Consider the following 20,947-nt stretch of genomic DNA (forward strand, 5'->3'; position numbering starts at 1 on the left):
ATCGGATAGGTTCTCAGCTATGCTGCAAGTCTCTCTGGCCATACCTTTCCTAAGGATCAGTCGGTGAGTTTGCTTAGGGAAATCCTGGTAGTGGTTGTACCCGGAGATGAAGGGTTAACACACCTCTACTCTCCAGAGAATGACATCACCCTCCAGATGACACCTGGCCCCGCCCACACCTGCACACAGAGGCACCGAGCTGGGGAAGTGCGAAGGTGACAGGGCTGTAGTAGGGTGGGTGTGGTCAGGAGGCCGGGGCTGGCCAATCAGAGCTGTGAGAGATGATGCAGGCAGGTTGCTTCCTGGCTCATTCCAAGGTATTGCAGGGTGGGGGAAGGATCAGCTGATCTGCTAGACCGAGGAGCTGGAGTGACATTAGGACACAGATCAGAGATTGGCCGGGATCTACATACAGACTACTCAGCCCAGGTAAGAATATCGCCTCCACATACTATGGAGGGGAAGGGGGGCCACTGACTTTATCTCTAAACTTATACTAAGCTGGCAGACTCGGTAACCTTGCAGTGACAGGAGCTGATGGTGAGCCTGCCATGATCCTGCACTACAGCACAGCAGGTGACAGCACAGTGACAGTGACCGTGTATGTGTGTAATATATATATATATATATATATATATATATACACACACACAGGGGTGGACTGACAACTCATGGGGCCCCCTGGCAATAGAAGATTATGGGGCCCCCAGGCTTACAGATGGCCACCACGCCGGGGGGTAGTGCAGAGGCGGAGCAGCTAAAATCTCAGAATTGTAACATCAAAAGCATGCCCGTTTCATACATATCAAGGACAGATGTAAAAAAACACAGATTTTTACATACTGTCCCTGGTTTTATTGAGCTTGGCAACCCTGATGGGGCACCCTAGAGGCATGGGGCCCTCGGGCAGTGCCTGGGAGTCCCAATGGTCAGTCCGCCCCTGTGTATATAAATACTGTACATCATGATTGTATTGACTTATAGGGACCTTGTGATTTGGCTCTACTGCTGTACAGTAAGGTGGGGTATCATCAGAGTACAGGGTACATGTCACCATCAATGTTCTCTGAAATGTAGAGGTCACAGCTGACACTTTTTGTAGGTTTATAATTTCTGATCTGGATAATACAAAGTCTGGGTTCTGGAATAATTGTAGGCTAATTATGGCATGTCTGTGATTTGTACTTTTCAACCAGAACCAGGTGTAAATATTTGGACTGTCATAGGGGAGGTGAAATCCTATTACTGCTGGAAGGGGAAGCTGCAGCCAGGAGCAGCTTTCTGCAGATAAAGCAAGTCAGAGGCAGCCAGGAGCAGCTGCAGGTAGAGCAAGCCAGGAGCAGCCACAGGTATTGTGAGGTGGAGGCAGCCAGGGGGTAGCTGCTGGTAGAGCAAGTAAGATGCAGTTAGGAGTCGTTGTAAGTAGTGCGAAACAGGAAGCCAGGGCTAGCCACAGGTAATGTGAGACAATGGTAGCCAGGGAAGCTACAGGTAGTGTGGGCCAGATAGTATGAGCTGGAGGCAGCCAGCAATAGCTTCAAGTAATGTGAGCCGGAGGCAGCCAGGAGCAGTTGCAGGTAGTGAGAGCCGGAGGCAGCCAGGAGCAGTTGCAGGTAGTGAGAGCCGGAGGCAGCCAGGAGCAGTTGCAGATAGTGAGAGCCGGAGGCAGCCAGGAGCAGTTGCAGGTAGTGAGAGCCGGAGGCAGCCAGTGGCAGTTGTAGGTAGTGAGAGCCGGAGGCAGCCAGTGGCAGTTGTAGGTAGTGAGAGCCGGAGGCAGCCAGGAGCAGTTGTAGGTAGTGAGAGCCGGAGGCAGCCAGGAGCAGTTGTAGGTAGTGAGAGCCGGAGGCAGCCAGTGGCAGTTGTAGGTAGTGAGAGCCGGAGGCAGCCAGTGGCAGTTGTAGGTAGTGAGAGCCGGAGGCAGCCAGTGGCAGTTGTAGGTAGTGAGAGCCGGAGGCAGCCAGTGGCAGTTGTAGGTAGTGAGAGCCGGAGGCAGCCAGTGGCAGTTGTAGGTAGTGAGAGCCGGAGGCAGCCAGGAGCAGTTGTAGGTATTGAGAGCCGGAGGCAGCCAGGAGCAGTTGTAGGTATTGAGAGCCGGAGGCAGCCAGGAGCAGTTGTAGGTAGTGAGAGCCGGAGGCAGCCAGGGGCAGTTGTAGGTAGTGAGAGCCGGAGGCAGCCAGGGGCAGTTGTAGGTAGTGAGAGCCGGAGGCAGCCAGGGGCAGTTGTAGGTAGTGAGAGCCGGAGGCAGCCAGGGGCAGTTGTAGGTAGTGAGAGCCGGAGGCAGCCAGGGGCAGTTGTAGGTAGTGAGAGCCGGAGGCAGCCAGGGGCAGTTGTAGGTAGTGAGAGCCGGAGGCAGCCAGGGGCAGTTGTAGGTAGTGAGAGCCGGAGGCAGCCAGGGGCAGTTGTAGGTAGTGAGAGCCGGAGGCAGCCAGGGGCAGTTGTAGGTAGTGAGAGCCGGAGGCAGCCAGGGGCAGTTGTAGGTAGTGAGAGCCGGAGGCAGCCAGGGGCAGTTGTAGGTAGTGAGAGCCGGAGGCAGCCAGGGGCAGTTGTAGGTAGTGAGAGCCGGAGGCAGCCAGGGGCAGTTGTAGGTAATGCACTGGGAGATTCACAGATGTCAGATGGTGGAGAGTGTTTTTTTCCCAAGCAGTTTGGTTACTTTGTAATGATGTGGGTCTGTATCAGAATGGAATAGAATAGAATAGAATGTATCCCTGAATACCTGTGTATTCCAGCAGCCAGTTCCAGGCTGATCCTATAGAAGTCTCATGTTGTCCCCTTGTATTGGGATTCCTTCCCATGGACTCTCTATCTATATACTGTACTGTGTATTCTATATGCTCATAGTACTTTCCTATGGCTTGCTCTGCTCAAGCACTTATTAGTATTATATGTTCCATTACATTGCTGGATACAAATATGAGAAAAGTCCTGTAACCGTAACATATGGATTTCCTTCGTACTCCCGGTATTATGGGCAGTTGCAGCTTCCACACTAAATAATTCCTCATCGGTATTCTGTTCCTTCTTGCTCTGACAGGTTGTAACTTTACAACAGCTGGTGATCAGGGGCCGTGTTGGCCAATTGTATATCATTAGGCTTTGTAGAGTGAATGGTGACATCTAATATGCTTACAGGATCAGGTCTAGTGCCCAGGGAAATCCAAGGGATCCCTCTAATGGGAGATATATAAGAAGCAACAACGAGATCTGATCTGAAGTTGTAGGTCTGGAATAAGCCGACAGCTGTGGAATTCCCATCAATGATAATATAGATATACGTGTATAATGTACCTGGACTCCACCCTAGAACAAAACTCGAGGGTTACTATGTACTCAGAAAATATCACAGTATTGGGAAATCTAAGGCCTGGGCTGTGGTAATACTAGGTCATTGAAAACCAAAGTCAGTTTTTGTTTTCCTTTTATAGAAATAAAGGGGCTCATTCAAGCTATACCCAATGTATCATATATGCTGGGACCTGTGGTTCTTCTTCTGAAGAGATCTGGCCCAGAAATGCAGTTCTTAAAATATGTGTATACACTGTGGCCCGGATTCAGATAGCCTTTACGCTGGCGTATCTATTGATACGCCGCGTAAGTGCTACGAAGCGCCGGCGTATCTTCTTTCTGGATTCAGAATTTTGCTAAGATACGGCCGGCGTAAGGCTCTTACACCGTCGTATCTTAGGCTGCATATTTACGCTGGCCGCTAGGTGGCGCTTCCGTAGATTTCCGCGTTGAATATGCAAATTAGGTAGATACGCCGATTCAGAAACGTCCGTCCGCCCGGCGCATTTTTTTTTACGTTGTTTACGTTAGGCTTTTTCTGGCGTAAGTTACCCCTGCTATATGAGGGGTATCCTATGTTAAGTATGGACGTCGTTCCCGCGTCGAATTTTGAAAATTTTACAGTCATTTGCGTAAGTCGTTCGCGAATAGGGCTGTACGTAAGTTACGTTCACGTCTAAAGCAATAACGATTTGCGGCCGGACGATTAGGTAGGGAGCTATGACTAAGCATTAATTGTTAATGCGAAACGCGTCAACTGTTCATCCCACCATATGCTCTTGTATGCTGTGCATTTTTTCCTTTTTAAAATAAAGAGCACGTCTTTTCCCACAAAGACTTCCTGGAGTGCGGCTGTCCATCTATCTTTTCATGGGCTTACTCCGGACCTCATACGTTACGCCGCCGTAACTTAGGGCGCAAGTTCTTTCTGAATACGGAACTTGCGCCCTAATTTACGGCGGCGTAACGTATCTGAGATACACTGGAGTATCTATCGGCGGGGCGTAACGTATCTCAGATACGTTACGCCGCCGTAAATTAGGGCGCAAGTTCCGTATTCAGAAAGAACTTGCGCCCTAATTTACGGCGACGTAACGTATCTGAGATACGTTACGCCCCACCGATAGATACTCCAGTGTATCTGAATCCGGGCCTGTATTGTTACCTGTCTTCCTGTTGGGGAGATTTCGCTAAACTTCCTGTTCAGGTGACCAAGCAGAAAGTGAGGACATTGCACAGAAAGACAGCAGTAAAAACCTAAAAGAGCCTTTCACATTTCCCAACTTTTCTTACCTCAGGTATTGTGCATGCAGCCCTGGTGCCCTTCCTTTTGGTATAGGATGGGTTACCCTTGGACCCCAGCAGGCTATATGTGTGCCCAGGGGACCAATGGCCGGCCCGTACCGGGTCCCCAAAGTCCGGGAGATTAGGCGCAAAAAGGTGACTTTAGTATAAGCAGAGGGGGGCATTTTCAGCAGAAAAAAAGGGGTTAAAAACTCGGCTTATACTCGAGTGTATACAGTAAGCCCTTTATTGCCAGGATAGCAAAAAAAAAGACATCCAGCGTATGAAGGTGGAGCTTGGCAGGTGTTTTGAACACTGAGAAATGTATCATCTCTTCTCCATTTGTCTGTCTTTAGAGAGGCTGGTAGCGCCAGGCACAGGGCAGAATTCCTGGCATTCCTATGAGCTGGCCTTTCTACCACAAAGCCCGGGAAGATCCTTCTCACTTCTTTGTCGGTTGCGGAAAATCTATTTCTATTATTATGTTTGTGATGATTAAGTTGTTTCATTTCCTTTTAGTATATTTTTAGGTAGCTTGTTATGTAACATATTTTCTCAGAACAAAATGATTGAGGATATAAATATGGGAGCTGCCATGATGTGATTGATTTTATAGGCGCAGGGACTGTCCCCCTGATCCTGGCTTTACTACCTGGTGAGTCACTGACCTGAACCAAACATGTAATGTCTTTTATCCTGCATTCTTGTACTAGGTTGGTGGTGTCTCTCTAGGCAGTGCAGCCAGGACCCCGATGACAGCCTTGAAACCTACTCTGTTAAATCGTTGCATCAGGCCAATAAAAAGACACAAATGATGCAGCTCTGTGATCATTAAAGGGCAGTTCCAGTAATTTTTGTGTTTATTAAAAGTCAGCAGCTACAAAAAGTGTAGCTGCTGACTTTTAATAAACGCACACTTACCGTACCTGTCCCACAATCCAGCGATGTGCCCCCCCCCCCCCCCCCCAAACAATTATTTCTCTCCCTCGCCTCTTCCTGGCATTACAACTGTGGGTACCTGGCTGTGACAGTCTACAGCGTCACAGCTGAGTGCACACTGCGCATGTGCAAGTGGCGCTGCGCCACCTGAATGGTCAGGCAATCTTCTGGGACCTGTCCCAGAATATTGCAGGGAGGGGGAGAGGAGAACTTTCGCTCAGATCACCTAGGCTAGTGATGGGGAACCTTGGCACCCCAGATGTTTTGGCACAAAATTTTCCATGATGTTCGACTTCACTGCAGAGTGCATGAGCATCATTGGAAATGTGGTGCCAAGGTTCCCCATCACTGACCTAGGCGGTCTGAACGGAAACCTGTCAAAACTAGGTACCCCCCCCCCCCCCAAAAAAAAAAACAATGGCATGCCAAATGTGGCGGTGGGATCGGGGAAGAGTGCTTAAAGCTGAACTTTTTGAATGGAGCTCCACTTTAAAACTTTCTTTCTTATGGCGACAGGGGGTAGAACTCCTGCGGTGGCTGCGAAGCGTAACACACGTGGCCACAGCATGCGTACACCCCCAGATACTGATTCTGCAGCTAATGCGGGTAGCAGTTGGGGGGTGCTAAAAGCGCAGCTCAGCTGTGAGGTTTTACACACGCACGCACACAACCTCGCATGTAAAAGGGCTCTAAAACTGTTCCCTTTTTGTAGTTTATCTGTGTTTAGCGAATGAATTTAAAAACAAAGCCACCAGTGCACAAAGCAAGGTCCAAGTTTGGGGTGCAGGAACTTGACTGGCCTGCACAGTCCTGACCTCAACCCAATAGAACAACTTTGGGATGAATTACAGTATAGACTGCGAGCCAGGCCTTCTCATCCACATCGGTGCCTGACCTCACAAATGCGCTTCTGGAAGAATGATCAAACATTCCAATAGACACTCCTAAACCTTGTGGACAGCCTTCAAAGAAGCGTTGAAGCCGTTATACCTGCAAATGATGGGCCAACTCAATATTGAACCCTACAGACTAAGACTGGGATGCCATTAGAGTTTATTATTTTATTATATTATTTATATACCGTATTTTCCGGCGTATAAGATGACTTTCTGGATGCAAAAACATGCATCCAAAGTCGGGGGTCGTCTTATATACGCCGGGGACGGTCTCCGTGCTGCGAGCGTCAATGATTTAAAAGACGCTCGTTCTCCTCAGAGTGTTCTGTGATAGGAGGAACACAAATCTTCCCAGCAGCGCCTCTGTTCTGTGTTCCTCCTATCACAGAAGCCTTCTCATCCTCGGACGAGATGAGAAGACGTCCGTGATAGGCGGAACACAGAACAGAGGCGCTGTTGGGAAAATTTGTGTTCCGCCTATCACAGAACACTCTGAAGAGAAGGCGCGGCTTTCAAATCATTGACGCTCGCGCTCGCAGTACGGAGACTGTCACCGCCGGCAAAAAAAGTGAATGTTTGCGGTGATTGCACTGGGGGGCAACAAGTTCGGGCACAGTGAGGGGCAAGTTCGGGCACAGTGAGGGGCAAATGATGGCACAGTGAGGGGCAAGTGATGGCACAGTGGGGGCATGTAATGGCACAGTGAGGAATGTAATGTAATGGCACAGTGCAGTGAGATTTGAAAAAGCCTGTTTCTGTCAGCGGTTCTGGCTACCCCTCAGCTTCCAGAAAGACTAGTAAGAAGGGGGTAGTCTTATACAATGAGTATATCCCAAAACCAAAATTTTTCCTGGAAAATTAGGGGGTCGTTTTTTATACGCCGGAAAATACGGTATAAAATTTGGTCAAAGTCAAGCTAACAAAAGCTACCATCATCCGCTATTTTAGTGAAAGCCATAACTCCAAGCACAGAGCCTGAGAGAGATTCAGACCTTTCCACAGTCTAAGGAAATCCATTCTGACATATTACCGGAAGAATTTGGTTATAAAATATTATCCGTTTTGGATAAGGTGCATTTATAAATGTCTTATCTGTAATAATGCTAACCAGAATTATACTGTTAATATCCTGCAGATGTCGATGTAACAGTGTTATTATGGCCATGGTACCCATATGTTTCTGCATGTAAACTATAATATGTACCTCCTGTAAAAGTTTTAGACATAAAGAATTTGCAAACAAAAATTCAAACCTATATGTGTGGAAGATATTTTATATTGTAGATGCTCGTATGTGAGATGACTTTGTGTATCAAAAAATCTTCTCGTACAACCAGGGCTTTTTTTAAGCGGGAATGCAGTTCTGGCGCCTCCTGGACTGACTGACTGACTGTATGTAATGGCTAGGGGTGCTGGGGTGTGCTGCAGAGTATTGATGCTCACTGCTGGTGGGGGACCTATTGTTGCTGGGGGGTCAGTTGTTGCTAAAAGAGATTTACTGTTGGGGGAGGAGTCTATTGTTGATGGCAGCCAGCGAGTCTATTAATGCTGGCTGTGCGGAAATCTGTTTATGCTGCCAGGAGTCTATTGTTGCTGGCGGGGAAATTTTGTTGTGGGTGGCCCATTGTTAGGGGAAGCTTGATATCATTAACAAATTCCATACAAATTACTTGGCACCACAAAATGATACTTGGTTCTATATTGTCTAAATGGGATGGTACTGGGAGGTGGGTAAGGACTGGGGAAAAGGGGTGACTATTGCACCTATTGTCTAAGGGGCGAAAAAAGCCCTGCATACAACCATTATTTCCTTAAGTTCAGTGAATTATTGTATCTTTTTATTTTACCTTCAACAAAACAGAATACTTACCAAATTATAACATCACTCTCAAATATCTGAGCTTTCTTTTTAAAAAAATAAATAAATACATTTATAGACAGGAGCGATTTACCTGTGAGTTATGGGCCCTGGATGCAGACCGGGTCCAGGGCCAATCACCATGCATGTGGCCACTATTGGCTGTGGGAGCTGTCAGCCTCCTAATGCTTTCAATGGGGCTGCCTCCTGCAGGTAATCCCTGGGAATCCTTGCTGGGGTTCCCACGTGTAATCGTACATGACCCCCCATTCCCAAGTGTAAATGGGGCCTTAGCCTCGCAAGTTACATCATTCTGGGTATCCACATTGTAGAGATACAACAATAACATATGATAATCACATGTCCAAGACTTATCAACCTCATTCCAATATTTCATTGTGTACACTTGGTCACAACTGATGATCTCTGTCAGGAAACCTCTTCCTGGATGATGAATAGCTAGTTATTATGCACAGCTGACACGTTCTGTGGAATACTTAAGTGAAAACTATTCCATGCATGATAATTGCAGCAATAAAAGTATAATTATTACCATTCTGATGAGGGAGGGCTGCAAAAGAAAATGGAAATGCTGAAAGATTTCAAAAGCTTTTCAACCCCATTGTAGTACAGCACCGAGATCTTGTAGGCCAAATTAATCAAATATTTATTTCAGCAAAATGTAAGTTCTGCTTTATTAGATTATTGCCCTGTAAAAATCACTATAGTATATAATGGGGTCTCCAAACTACAGCTGTGGGCCAAATGTGAGCTGGCTACAAGATTCAATCCACAACTTGGTTCAGTGGCCTCTAACACGGGTCTCCCACATGGTTTTCAGGTCGGCCTATAGTCCTATATTACTCCCAAGATCCACAATTCCCATAGACCCCCCCCCCCCCCCCCCAAAGGGTTGCCACTTTTTCTTCTAGCCAAACCCGAACACTTTTGCGGCACACAGCAATATTGTGTTTTTTATTTTTTTAGTGTGTGTGTGTAATATATATAATATAATATAATATATGTGAAGGTGTGTGTGTGTGTGTGTGTGTGTGTGTAATAAATATATATATATATATATATATATATATATATATATATATATATATATATATATACACATACATACATACATACATACATACACACACACACACACACACACACACACACACACACACACACACACACACACATTATATATATATATATATATATATATATATATAATGTATGATAAACAGACCTTGGACACCTTTTGGGCACTCCAAAGACAATAGTAATGCAACGCCCATAGGGCCCCCTCACCTCCTGTCATGCCCTGTTCCGAGGTGCCCGGGTGAATCATGGACAGGTGGCAACCTTGCCCCCCAGACTCAAGTGCAGATTCCCCCTAAATTCCCTGCCCTTATAGTGTTGTTGGTTGCTAGGACTACCGGTGCCCTAACAACCAATCATGTTTTTGCCCTAGCAGTTACAGGAGGACAATCCTTCCTCTGTCCAGACCTTCTGCACCTCTGCCTGCTCCTACAGCCATGCTCTTGGGTTCTCCAGACTTCAATCCAAGCTGTGCATGAGGTAAGGGTGGACTTTGATGTAAGGGAGGGTGAGTTAAATGGGGACACCTTGCAGTAAGGAAGACTCTGATGGGGACACTGATGTAAAGGTGACCTTTGAGGACTGTGATGTAAGGGTGCACTCTAATGGGCTCAAGTGGTGTTTTTTTTTTTTTTTTTCCTCTGGTGAGTCTCCCAGGGAATGACTACCCAAAATCTCATGAGCAGACATTCCAGCCCAGTGTAAGAGCATCTTCATCAGATATTTGGGATGCTCGTTCTCAGGATTTGGCCAGAAGGATTGTGACACCCCCTTACCTAAGTGCTGTGGGTGGGTAATGAGATAAGGTATGTATATATTCTATTTTCCTTACAAATTCAATTTTGCCCATTTAAAACTACAGTATAGTGATATTTACAGGGGAAGAGTCCCTAGTTTAATAGGTGCACTTTGCAGAGATGACATCCTCCATGTTTTTTCCCATAAGAGGCTTTAGGTGTAAGGTTGTACTAAATAGCCAGGTGCTGTTACCAAGGAACAAGGTGGTGGCCCGGCCTTTGTCAGTATGGGGCTGGCGCTGCCTTTATATATCTTAATTTAGAAGGAAGACACTGACCTTAAGATAAAACCAGGGAGGCTGCCTGTGAATAACAACCAGTCCGGTTGGCAGGCTAGCCACTGGCCTCCTCTTGCGGGCAGTACTTTCTCTACCTAGAGTATCAGAGAATGTGTAGACTGTTCTGCCCTTATAGCTAGATCAACGCTTTTGCTGTGGTCTTGTGCTTATGGTGGTAACATACAGGCTTGTAAAGCAGAAATATTTTATAATTTTCAAAATGCACCTATGTCATCTGACTTTAAGTTTATCTGAGGTAATAATTTAGTAAACCATTATGCCGCGTACACACGACCGTTTTTCATGACGAGAAAAATTCATTTTTTTAAATTGGTTGTGAAAAACGGTCGTGTGTAGGCTCCAGAGCATTTTTCTCAACGAGAAAAATGGGCGTTAAAAATTTAGAACCTTCTCTATTTTTTTCACAACGGTTGTGTGTACGCTTTAACGAGAGGGAAAAAAACGTGCATGCTCAGAAGCAAGTTATGAGAAGGGTAAATGGCATAAGGTGGCGCCATTTGAATGGAACTTCCCCTTTTATAGTGCCGTTGTACGTCACGGCGCTTTCTCGAGCATTTTTTTTTTTCACGATCGTGCGTATGCAAGGCAGGCTTGAGATGAATCGTGTCGAGAAAAACTTCCTTTTTTTCAATGACATGAATAACGGTCGTGTGTACGCGTCATTAGAGTAAGAGACACTAAACACCTGTTAAGGGTTTTTTGCAAAAAACATGGCCAAGAGCCACATGGGGTCAAAAACCATTGACTGGGATGATATTGTTAGCTATCCAGATATTTAGGAACTACAGATCTCAGCATGCCCTCTTGGTAGCCAAAACTTCTTCTTTTTTTTTTTTTTTTGTAGGAGCTTTGCATCTTTTAGCTAGCATTTGCCAGCACTTTTATTGTTGGTTACCAGATACAAATGTATAATGATGTTATGGAGTGGGAGATTAAATAAATTATGCTATCAGCAAATTGCTTGCAATATATTTACTTTAGTATTTGGACTTTATTGGTAGTAAAATGAAAAATAATGTCACTCCCCTGCACGCTTGGCTTCCATCAATCCTCTTTTTCCCATAGTCACACCTGCAGATCAAAGTGGTGACTCCCTTTATGGGGCGAGCAGGCAGCCTCCTTGCCTTTCATCATGATCTGCTCTGATGCACTAAATGAAGCGCTCTACTTACAGGTGCACCCGGGATCTCCATTCCTCCTCCGGCCACATTACACACATTTGTATTGGCTTTTGTCTTCTGAGTGTTTAATGTACAATAGCCCTTCTTGTTGTAAATAAAGATCTGTTTGTCTAAAATGCCTTAATTTTTATCTGGCAATGGCGCTGTCAGAAAGTAGAAGCCTGTGTGTCAGTGATAACAGGATGGGCTATGTAGGAAACAAAAGGCCAGATTGACAACAAATCACATAACAAAGAACTGACTGCAGAATACAATATGGAGAACATTGAATTATTGCTATTGGGCTACAAAAGCTTTTCCCAAAATACATTTTTATGTGTTCCTTGCAAGTGATGGGCCTCACGCACATGGGCACCTGGGGCTATACCTGGTAGAATTTGGGTGTATTTTTCTATTCAGGAGCCATAGGTGCTGCATACAGCCGCCTAAAGAAGTCAAGGGCAGTACACGGGTACATGCTGATACTTCTGGTAACACACCCTTGTGTACAGACACCCCTGGACGCAGACAGTCTGCATCGTACATCCATACACCTGCTCATATTTATACAAGTGCCAGCGTATCCCCATGTACAACTGCTTATAGCCATTCATTTCTATAGGCAGCTGTACTCTGGACCTATAGTTCCCTGGCGGGGGTAAAATTCACGTGAATGGCACATTGTGTGGCTCCAGGTACCAATGTGCATGAGGCCTATCTGCAAACCAGATGACTAAAATCTCAAACAAGCTTATCATTTTGCAGCTTACTTTAAAATACTTGGTGATGCTGCCATGAAGGTCCTTGTTCAGGAATTTCCTGTTATTGGATACAGTGGCGGCCACTCCAGGGGCGCCCCTCCCTCCCCCTAATCCATGCACCCAGCCCCAAACCTGAAATTAGAAGAAATGACCGCAAACCACTGTAGATCAAAATCCTTTTTATTTGGACATCCCAAAAATGACAGGAATCAGAATTCTGGGTAGGCGTGTGTTTTGCACACTTCACGTGCGCTTAGTCATTACCTATGCAGGGTGCCGGACGCATGGATTTCAATTATTTTTTTTGAAGTGCATGATTGGAGCCTAAGGCTCTAATTGGCTTCAAACAGGGTGGGCTCGGGGCGCAGAGCACTGCGTCCAATTAATATTCGCTAATGTCTTCCTGCTTCTCCTCCTAGCAATCAGGAAGCGGGTCCTGAGATCTAATTGGCCGGGAGGAGAAGCAACTGCCTTGACTTTGGAGGGGGGAGGAGGGTAGGCGAGGCATCCTCTACTCCCAGCGCTAGGATCCCTGCGGTCCTCAGAGCCCACAGCGCTTCTCCTGTGTGTTCTATCAAAAGCGCCAACTCATCAAAATCTCCATTACGTCACTTCCGGTGACTCTCCAGCAGCAGTAATTGCAGATTTCAACGACTTGGCTGTTTTTCACAGAACACCTGCAGCGTATACACTATGTTACACGATATATTGAGTGGTCATTGTTGGTCATCCCGCTGGTAACCAACAACATGGCCGCCTCCAAGGTGGCGACTACTTTTTTTCCTCCTTACCCAGTGTTCTGTCAAAACAGCCAAGTTGTCGAAATCTGCAATTACTACTGCTGGAGAGCCACCGAAAGTGAAGTAAAAACGAGTTGGCTCTTTTGACAGAACACCTGCATGCTTAAGCTGATAGCAGATGGATTTCAGGAAGAAAATGCTACATGAATCATCTGCCCTTACTCAAGATGGCCATGGCCAGAAATTCTAGGGTGTATTTTTCTAAGAGATTTGTCAACAAAATAAAGCATGGAGACCTGAATGGATGGGGGAGTTTGCTTTGAATATCAAAAACAAATGAATTGGTGTTTTTTGGTTTGTGGTGCTCAGATGCCGATCTGCTTTAATTTCTGGTATGCAGTGTAGCTTCCATTTCATGTGACTGCTGTGATTGGCTCTTGCTGGCTCCCGATCAGAATCCTTGACCGAGACCCCTTAGCGAGTGCTCTTTCAGTGTGCTGTGAGGTTGTTGGCATACAACCCCATGCCACTGTGGATGAATATGTGCGTCAGCTGGGCATTCAAGTCCACCTTTCCTGCCATTGCATACATGGGGCAATACAAACAATGTCAACCAGTTATGTGTTTACATCTACTTTAAGGAAGACCTCTTACTTCAGTTTTTATTTTATTTATTTTTATTTTTATAGTGGGTTGTCCCCCCTAGGGAATATGTAGTAACTTTTGTCCCTTGTACCTACGTGCGTTGTTAGCCTATTTACAAGGTCAGACAGGACCCCTCCCCCTTAACCTTGGCCATCCAAACTAAGTAGCTAACAGTTCAGCTCCACAGTAGATTTCCCCATCCACTCTAAACAATGGGAGTGGAGGAATCTCTTGCTGACTATCGTATTCAGACAGTCGTTGCTCCCACGGCTGTCAGAATATCCGAACAGTGACTGGATCTTATTGGCTGTAGGCATTGTTTGGCTGACAACTTTCTGCCTGGTTCTTTTTTGATTTATTTTTATTATATTTTTATTTTTGAAGCCTGTCGAGGTGGGTGGTGCCAACAATGCCACCTGTGGCTCACATTTTGCCCGATTTAGTCCTAAACTTAAAGATTTTGCTTTTAAATGTCCTTATTTCTTCTGAGAAATCCTCACTTCCTGTTCTTCTGTCTGTAACTCCACACAGTAATGCGAGGCTTTCTCCCTGGTGTGGAGAAAGCCTCTTGAGGGGGCGAGCAGGAGTGTCAGAGCACCCACTAACGCACAGCTCCTTTCTCTATCTGCAAAGTAGACTTGCCTGCTCACCCCCTCCCCCCTCAAGAGGCTTTCTCCACACCAGGGAGAAAGCGTTGCATTACGGTGTGTAGTTACAGAAGAAGAACGGGAAGTGAGGATTTCTCAGAAGAAATAAGGACATTTAAAAGCAAAATGGAAGGATGAGGTAAGTGAATGAGGACTGCACTAAGGTAAAGGAAGCTATTTAGGGGAATTTTTTTTTACCTTTACAAACCCTTTAAATTGGTATTATAGCCTTTTGCTGGCAGTGTATGGCTAGCATATAAGGCTTTAATCTGAATTTTAGTTGCAGTAGTATGAAGTAGGCATAATGACTTATTTTATTCCTTGCCCCAGAAAGTATCCTTCATTCCTCTTTACCGGTTTTGTGCCCACCCCTCACCAACATGATTAACTACGATGCAGGACCAGCGAATATGTCACTTTCAATGGTCTTTAGGGTTAGGAGCCAAGGCACAGGTGTCCTAAGCTTATTTTACATAAGCTGAACTCCAGCATTTTACCTCAGAGGATAATGGATTGCTATCGGGCTTTCCTTCATTTATCTAAAAGTGTTCAAAGACGGTTTATAAATGAATCATTGTCACTCGTCTCTTTGCCTTACAAACGCTGTTTGATCCTTTGTAGAACTTGCCGTTTGTGAACCTGTTCAAGGTAGCTTTGAATATAATTTTTTGCTTAATGTTTTCTTGGAATTGTTTTCCCTAACTTAGCAAAATTAATATTATTATGTCATTTAGGTGTAGAAAGCCGAGCTAAAGCTGTGAAATATTCTTTTATCTCTGGCTAAATATAACAATGTCATTACTCATACATTACATGTAGTAAATGCACATTAGTTCTCTATCTATCGCCTTGTCCTTTATTCATGTACACCGACTGACTAATTGGCAATAGGTATGTATATCTAAGCTAGGAGAAGGGGGCGGTTCAGTGACCTTCCAAGCTCCATTTTTCTTATCAGCCTTCTGTGTATTTTGTAAAGGTGAAATCAAATTTTATATGCACTGTGTAATCCATTGTGATCGAGAGATCAGTCCCTACTGACTATTGCCACAACAGTCACTTCAGCTATACAATGTTAAGCAAAAGCTATAATGGTTTGAGGTAATTGTAAAATGTAATACTATTGTTTAATATCTGTATTTTTACTCTATGTATACCATATTTGTTATAGGGGGAAAGAACAAACATTTTTCATACCTAACAAAGGGTTTCCAGAGCACTATGGGTCAGGCAGAGCGACAGAACAGGAGTAACGGCCTGCCTTGTAGCTGACTTCATCTGATTAATTGAAACTTAAAAACCGAACTTTCGGATAAGGGAATAATCGCTAGGATGCATTATCGCTGTGTAACATTCTACTGTGTGTAAATTTCACTTTACGCTACTGAGGTTTGTAAACAGGATTTTTTTTTTTTTTTTTTTTTTTTAATTTTCAGATGGAAATAATTCCAATCGGAAATTCCGATCGTCTGTAGCAATTCCGACGCATGCTTGGAAACAATTTGACGCATGCTCGGAAACATTGAACTTAATTTTCGCGGCTCGTCGTAGTGTTGTACGTCACGCGTTCTTGACAGTCGAAAGTTCAGAGAACTTTTGTGTGACCATGTGTATGCAAGCCAAGCTTGAGCGGAATTTTCCGATAGAAAATCCGATCGTGTGTATGCGGCATTAGTGTCAGCTGTGAAACCAGGAAGTGAGAGGAGGGACTCTGGAGAAGACAGTGATGGCATTGAGGGATGGTAGGACAGGTAGTGGGGTTGGGGTGTGGTGTGTGTGTGTGTGGTGGTTTTTTGATTACCGTCATGCAGGGAATTAAGGAAAAAACATTTAGATCCAAGTACTGCTTTACCAGAATGTGTGTCAGTACACTCCAGCTATAATCCAACTTCTTTATTTTATGTGTGTGTGTGTGTGTGTGTGTGTGTGTGTGTGTATATGTGTATATATATATATATATATATATATATATATATATATATATATATATTATATATATATATATATATATATATATATATATATATATATATATATATATATATATATATATATATATATATATATATATATATATATATATATATATATATATATATATATATATATATAATATATATTAAAACAATTTTTTTTTTTTTTTTTTTTTTTTTATTATTGTTGACACATATTTGATGCTATTTACCAACTTGTGTGTATTTTCGCATTATTTGTTCACAGCAATGAATGATGCACTTTTTTTTATTTAAGATAATGTGTTTTTGGATATATTAGCGCTGCTAATGTTTGATTTATCTTTGGTACACATTTGGGATTGTGATTGGTGTCAGCGGCTTTTTTAGTTTTGTAGTCACCACATTAAGTAGTGGCATGTAGGTTTATTTTGTTATCCTCATATCTATATCTATCTATAGCCACCATATGTCTTCAGAAGTAATAAAATTTATAGTCCTGTTTCTGAAACGGTTTTATTGTTTTGGGTATAGATCTTTATTGTGTATACAAAACCTTCCTCCTGGTTTGTATATGTTCTCAGGTTGGTTGAATAGTATCTTCTCTGAGAAATGTTGTATATTCCAGAGAGATCTGAAAAATCTGGTTGGAGCTTGGAAATATGAAGATCAGTTTTGGTCTGTTATCCCCTGTCTGGGTGAGGCACAATAGAGACACACAGATCCGTTCTGGTCTCCAAATCCATGATTGTGTGGGGTCGAGGAAATATCTTTGCCCACACACGGGTGAATTGCAGTTTGTTTATATGCCCTGTACACATGCTCGGTTTTCTTGGCGGTAAAAAGTCATCCTAGAAAACCGAGGGGAAAGCCTAGAACATGGCAGGAAAACTGCAATGGAGCTTTGGCCGGGAATCCCGGCCATGTGTATGCTCCATGGGCATTGCCTCGCAGTGTTTCCCATAAGGAAGTAGATCTGGGGGAAAAAAAGTGCCGGGAGGCCTGACCAGAAAATAGAGAGCAGGTTCTCTATTTTCCTGCCAGGATTCCTGGCTGTTTTCCTGACGGGAAAAACTGCGAGGGAGCGCACACACACACACACACACACACACACACACACACACACACACACACACACACACACACACACACACACACACACACACACACACACACACCCTGCCGGGAAAAACGGTCGTGTGTATGAGGCTATAGTCTTTCTACAAACTTGGTCATCTCTGCAGTAAAACGGTGCACACCATATGGTGCTATAAATATGAATTTTGGTTGCAATTAAATCCAAATTGATTATAGATGTCTTATTTGTTTCATTTTATTTTTTTTCCCTGACCAAATTATGTGCCTTTAACAAATTTTGGGAAATTCGTAGTACAGTAAAACCTTGGATTTCACACATAATTTGTTACGGAAACATGTTTGTAAAATCATAAAGCGCTTGTATATCAAAGTGAATTTCCCCACAAGAAATAATGGAAACTCGGATGATTCGTTCCACAACCATTTATTCATAAATCCTTCTTCAGTTTTTATCCCTTTCCCACCGAGCGTACGCATATATGCGTCCTCAGCCTTCGGGGGTTATAGCGGGATGATGCTCGCAGCTGCAGGTACCATTGTTTAGAGCCGGCAATTGGCTAAAAGCCGCTCGGTTGTTATGCCGGAGGGGACATCGCCCCCCGCCGCCTCTCGCCGCTCTGACCGGGCCTCCCATCCCACCGGGAGACCCGATCCTCGATCCGGCACCTCCAGTGTCCAGGTGCAGACTGAAATGAAGCCGTAAACGGCTTTGATTCAGTCTCCGCAATGTAAAAACGGAAGCGACTCCACTTCCGGGTTTCTCGGCTGCCAATGGTGCCGGATTTAAAAAAATACACAATATTCAGAATCTCAGTTTTCGGTGATCTGAATACTTTGAAGTGCAAAGGAGGGATCGGGGGTCTTTTAGACCCCCGATCCCTCCATAAAGAGTACCTGTCACCACCTATTACTGTCACAAGGGATGTTTACATTCCTTGTGACCACAATAAAAGTAACAAAATGTAAAAAAAAAAAAAAACTATTTTAATATTATAAAAATAAAAAAAATAATAAAAAAAAACATTTTTAAAGCGCCCCCCTCCCCGAGAGCTCGCACAACAAAGAAAATGCATACGGAAGTCGCGCCCGCATATGAAAACAGTGTTCAAATCACACATGTGAGGTATCGCCACGATCTTCATAGCGAGAGCAATACTTCTAGCACTAGACCTCCTCTGTAACTCTAACCTGGTAACCGTAAAAAAAAGTTTAAAGCGTCGCCTATGGAGATTTTTAGGTACTGTAGTTTGTCGCCATTCCACGAGTGCGTGCAATTATAAAGCGTGACATGTTTGGTATCTATTTACTCGGCGTAACATTATCTTTCACATTATACAAAAAAATTGGGTTAACTTTTTACTTTTTACTTCATTTTTTTTTTTTTTTTTAAATTCATGAAAAAAAATTTTTCCCAAAAAGTTGCATTTTTAAAACACCGCCGCACAAATACTGTCCGACATAAAATATTGCAACAATCACCATTTTATTCTGTAGATTCTCCTGAAAAAAAATATATAATGTTTGGGGTTCTTATAATTTTCTAGCAAAAAATATGGATTTTAACTTGTAAACACCAAATGTCAGAAATAGGCTTAGTCATGAAAGGGTTATAGTCCATATAAAGATTATATCAATGTGACACAATGCAAGGTTGTTGTAACAATAAAATGTCCATTCACAAATGGAAACCTCCACAAGGGGCTTAGAAGCAAAATCCAGATGAAGCTAGAGGGTATAAAATGGAATAGAGGCGCCTCTAAGTGTAGCAATATGGTTACGTTTAATGAAGGTACAACATTTAGCAACTTGCATGGTTGATAAATAAATCAGAGATTGGATGAAAACGAACCACCTGTGAGTTTTCATCCGATCCGCAAGACGGATGGAAATAGGGTCAACATCCGTCTGGATTTGGCAGATTGGATAAGATAGTAGCAGGTGTCAGTGGAGTTGTCGCTGCTGACATCCACTCTCTCATAGAGGTGAATGGAGTGTCCGATCAGGTCCGCCTGAAAAACTGACAGGTGGACCTGATCGGAAAGCCTGTGTGAAAGAGCCCTGACTCTTCAGTCCTGTGTAACACTATGAACATTTTTTTATTTATTTATTTGAAAGGTTGCCAACATTTTTAGACATAAGCATTTGTTTCATCAGTTGGGATGGATCTCGCACAATGCTTTGAAAATCTGCAGCACTTTCTGTATAAGCATTTTCAACTTCAGTTGTAGTTGTTACCTGACCAGTAAAAATTAAGTTGGTTTAGAAAGATATTGGGAAAGAGGCTGGCATTTCCCCCACCCCCTCCCCCACAAAAATGTGTCAGTTGTACTTGTAGTCTCTGCATATCACAAATTGCTGAAACACTCAATGCAAGCCTTTCCTCTATTTCAAACATTACAATATGGTCCCAAATGCTTGAGTACTGCTTTTTGGAATTTTTATTAACATCCAAACAAACAAAAAAAAGCACTTTTCAATATACTTGTAAACTCTAGTACATGCATTATGTGGCTCTTTAAAACTTGCTTGGCTGGTTATTAGGTATGCTAATTGAGAGCTTATGTGTAAGTGTAGTTTTTGTAGTACATGCATGTCATGTAAGCTAAAAGTCCTTGGACTTTTGTAGTGTTTTGTGCTCACCTGTGGAGAATGTACAGAACAAACATTGGTGGACTGCTTGTGTTTGTGTTTGTTCTGTATGCTATTTAAAGTATTGAGCAATGGATGAAATAAATATGAGGAAGTACACAGAGAAGGGTTGCAGCAACAATAACAAGCAATGTGACATTGTTGGTTAAACCAGTGTTTCTCAACTCCAGTCCTCAAGGCGCCCCAACAGGTCATGTTTTTTAGGATTTCCCTCAGATGAAATGGCTGTTGTAATTACTAATGGCCCATACACACGATCCGAATATCGTACGACGGATCGTACGACTTTTTTCGCTTAATATTTGCAAGTAAAATGAAATGGGTTATTAAAGTCACAAAAATTCTCGTACGACCAAAAAAAATAATCGGAAGTGATGTCATGTGTTGTAATGTATTTTCGGACGACAACTATACTGACTAAACGAAAATCGTACGATCTGACATCGTACGAGGAAAATTTTCATGCATGTCCGATCGAATAATATCAGATGAACTGTCGTGATCGGCTCTCGAAAGTAGTGTACACACAATCCGAAAATCGTATGATCCTTTATCGTTTTCGTCCGATATTCGGATCGTGTGTACGGGCCATAAGGCAGTGAAACTGATCAAATCACCTGTGCAAAATAATGGAAAGCCTGAAAACATGACCTGTTGGGGCGCCTTGAGGACTGGAGTTGAGAAACACTGGGTTAAACAACAACAACCAGGTAGGATATATGATGCCATCTCTACAGGTGGGTCTCAGAATCTTAAACTGGGTCTGCTGTGGGTTCCACCAATGGACTTAAAGCGGAGGTTCACCCCTAAATTACACTTTTTCCCCTTAGATTAATGCT

The 20,947-nt window shown here is 43.7% G+C and overlaps 1 protein-coding gene across 3 annotated transcripts in view; it reads left to right on the forward strand.

The window, feature by feature from the left end:
* The first annotated feature begins 295 nt into the window (after window positions 1-295).
* The window catches only part of RASSF7 (Ras association domain family member 7), an 84,115-nt gene continuing 63,463 nt past the window's right edge, over window positions 296-20,947 (forward strand). For 2 of the 3 annotated variants that reach the window (XM_040328609.1, XM_040328610.1), the window contains exon 1: window positions 296-429. The gene's annotated coding sequence lies outside the window, so the exon portion shown is untranslated. The remainder of the gene's footprint in view (window positions 430-20,947) is intronic. The other variant, XM_040328608.1, reaches the window with a different exon arrangement.

Source organism: Rana temporaria, chromosome 11, assembly GCF_905171775.1.
Source record: "Rana temporaria chromosome 11, aRanTem1.1, whole genome shotgun sequence".
In the NCBI taxonomy this organism is placed as follows: domain Eukaryota; kingdom Metazoa; phylum Chordata; class Amphibia; order Anura; family Ranidae; genus Rana; species Rana temporaria.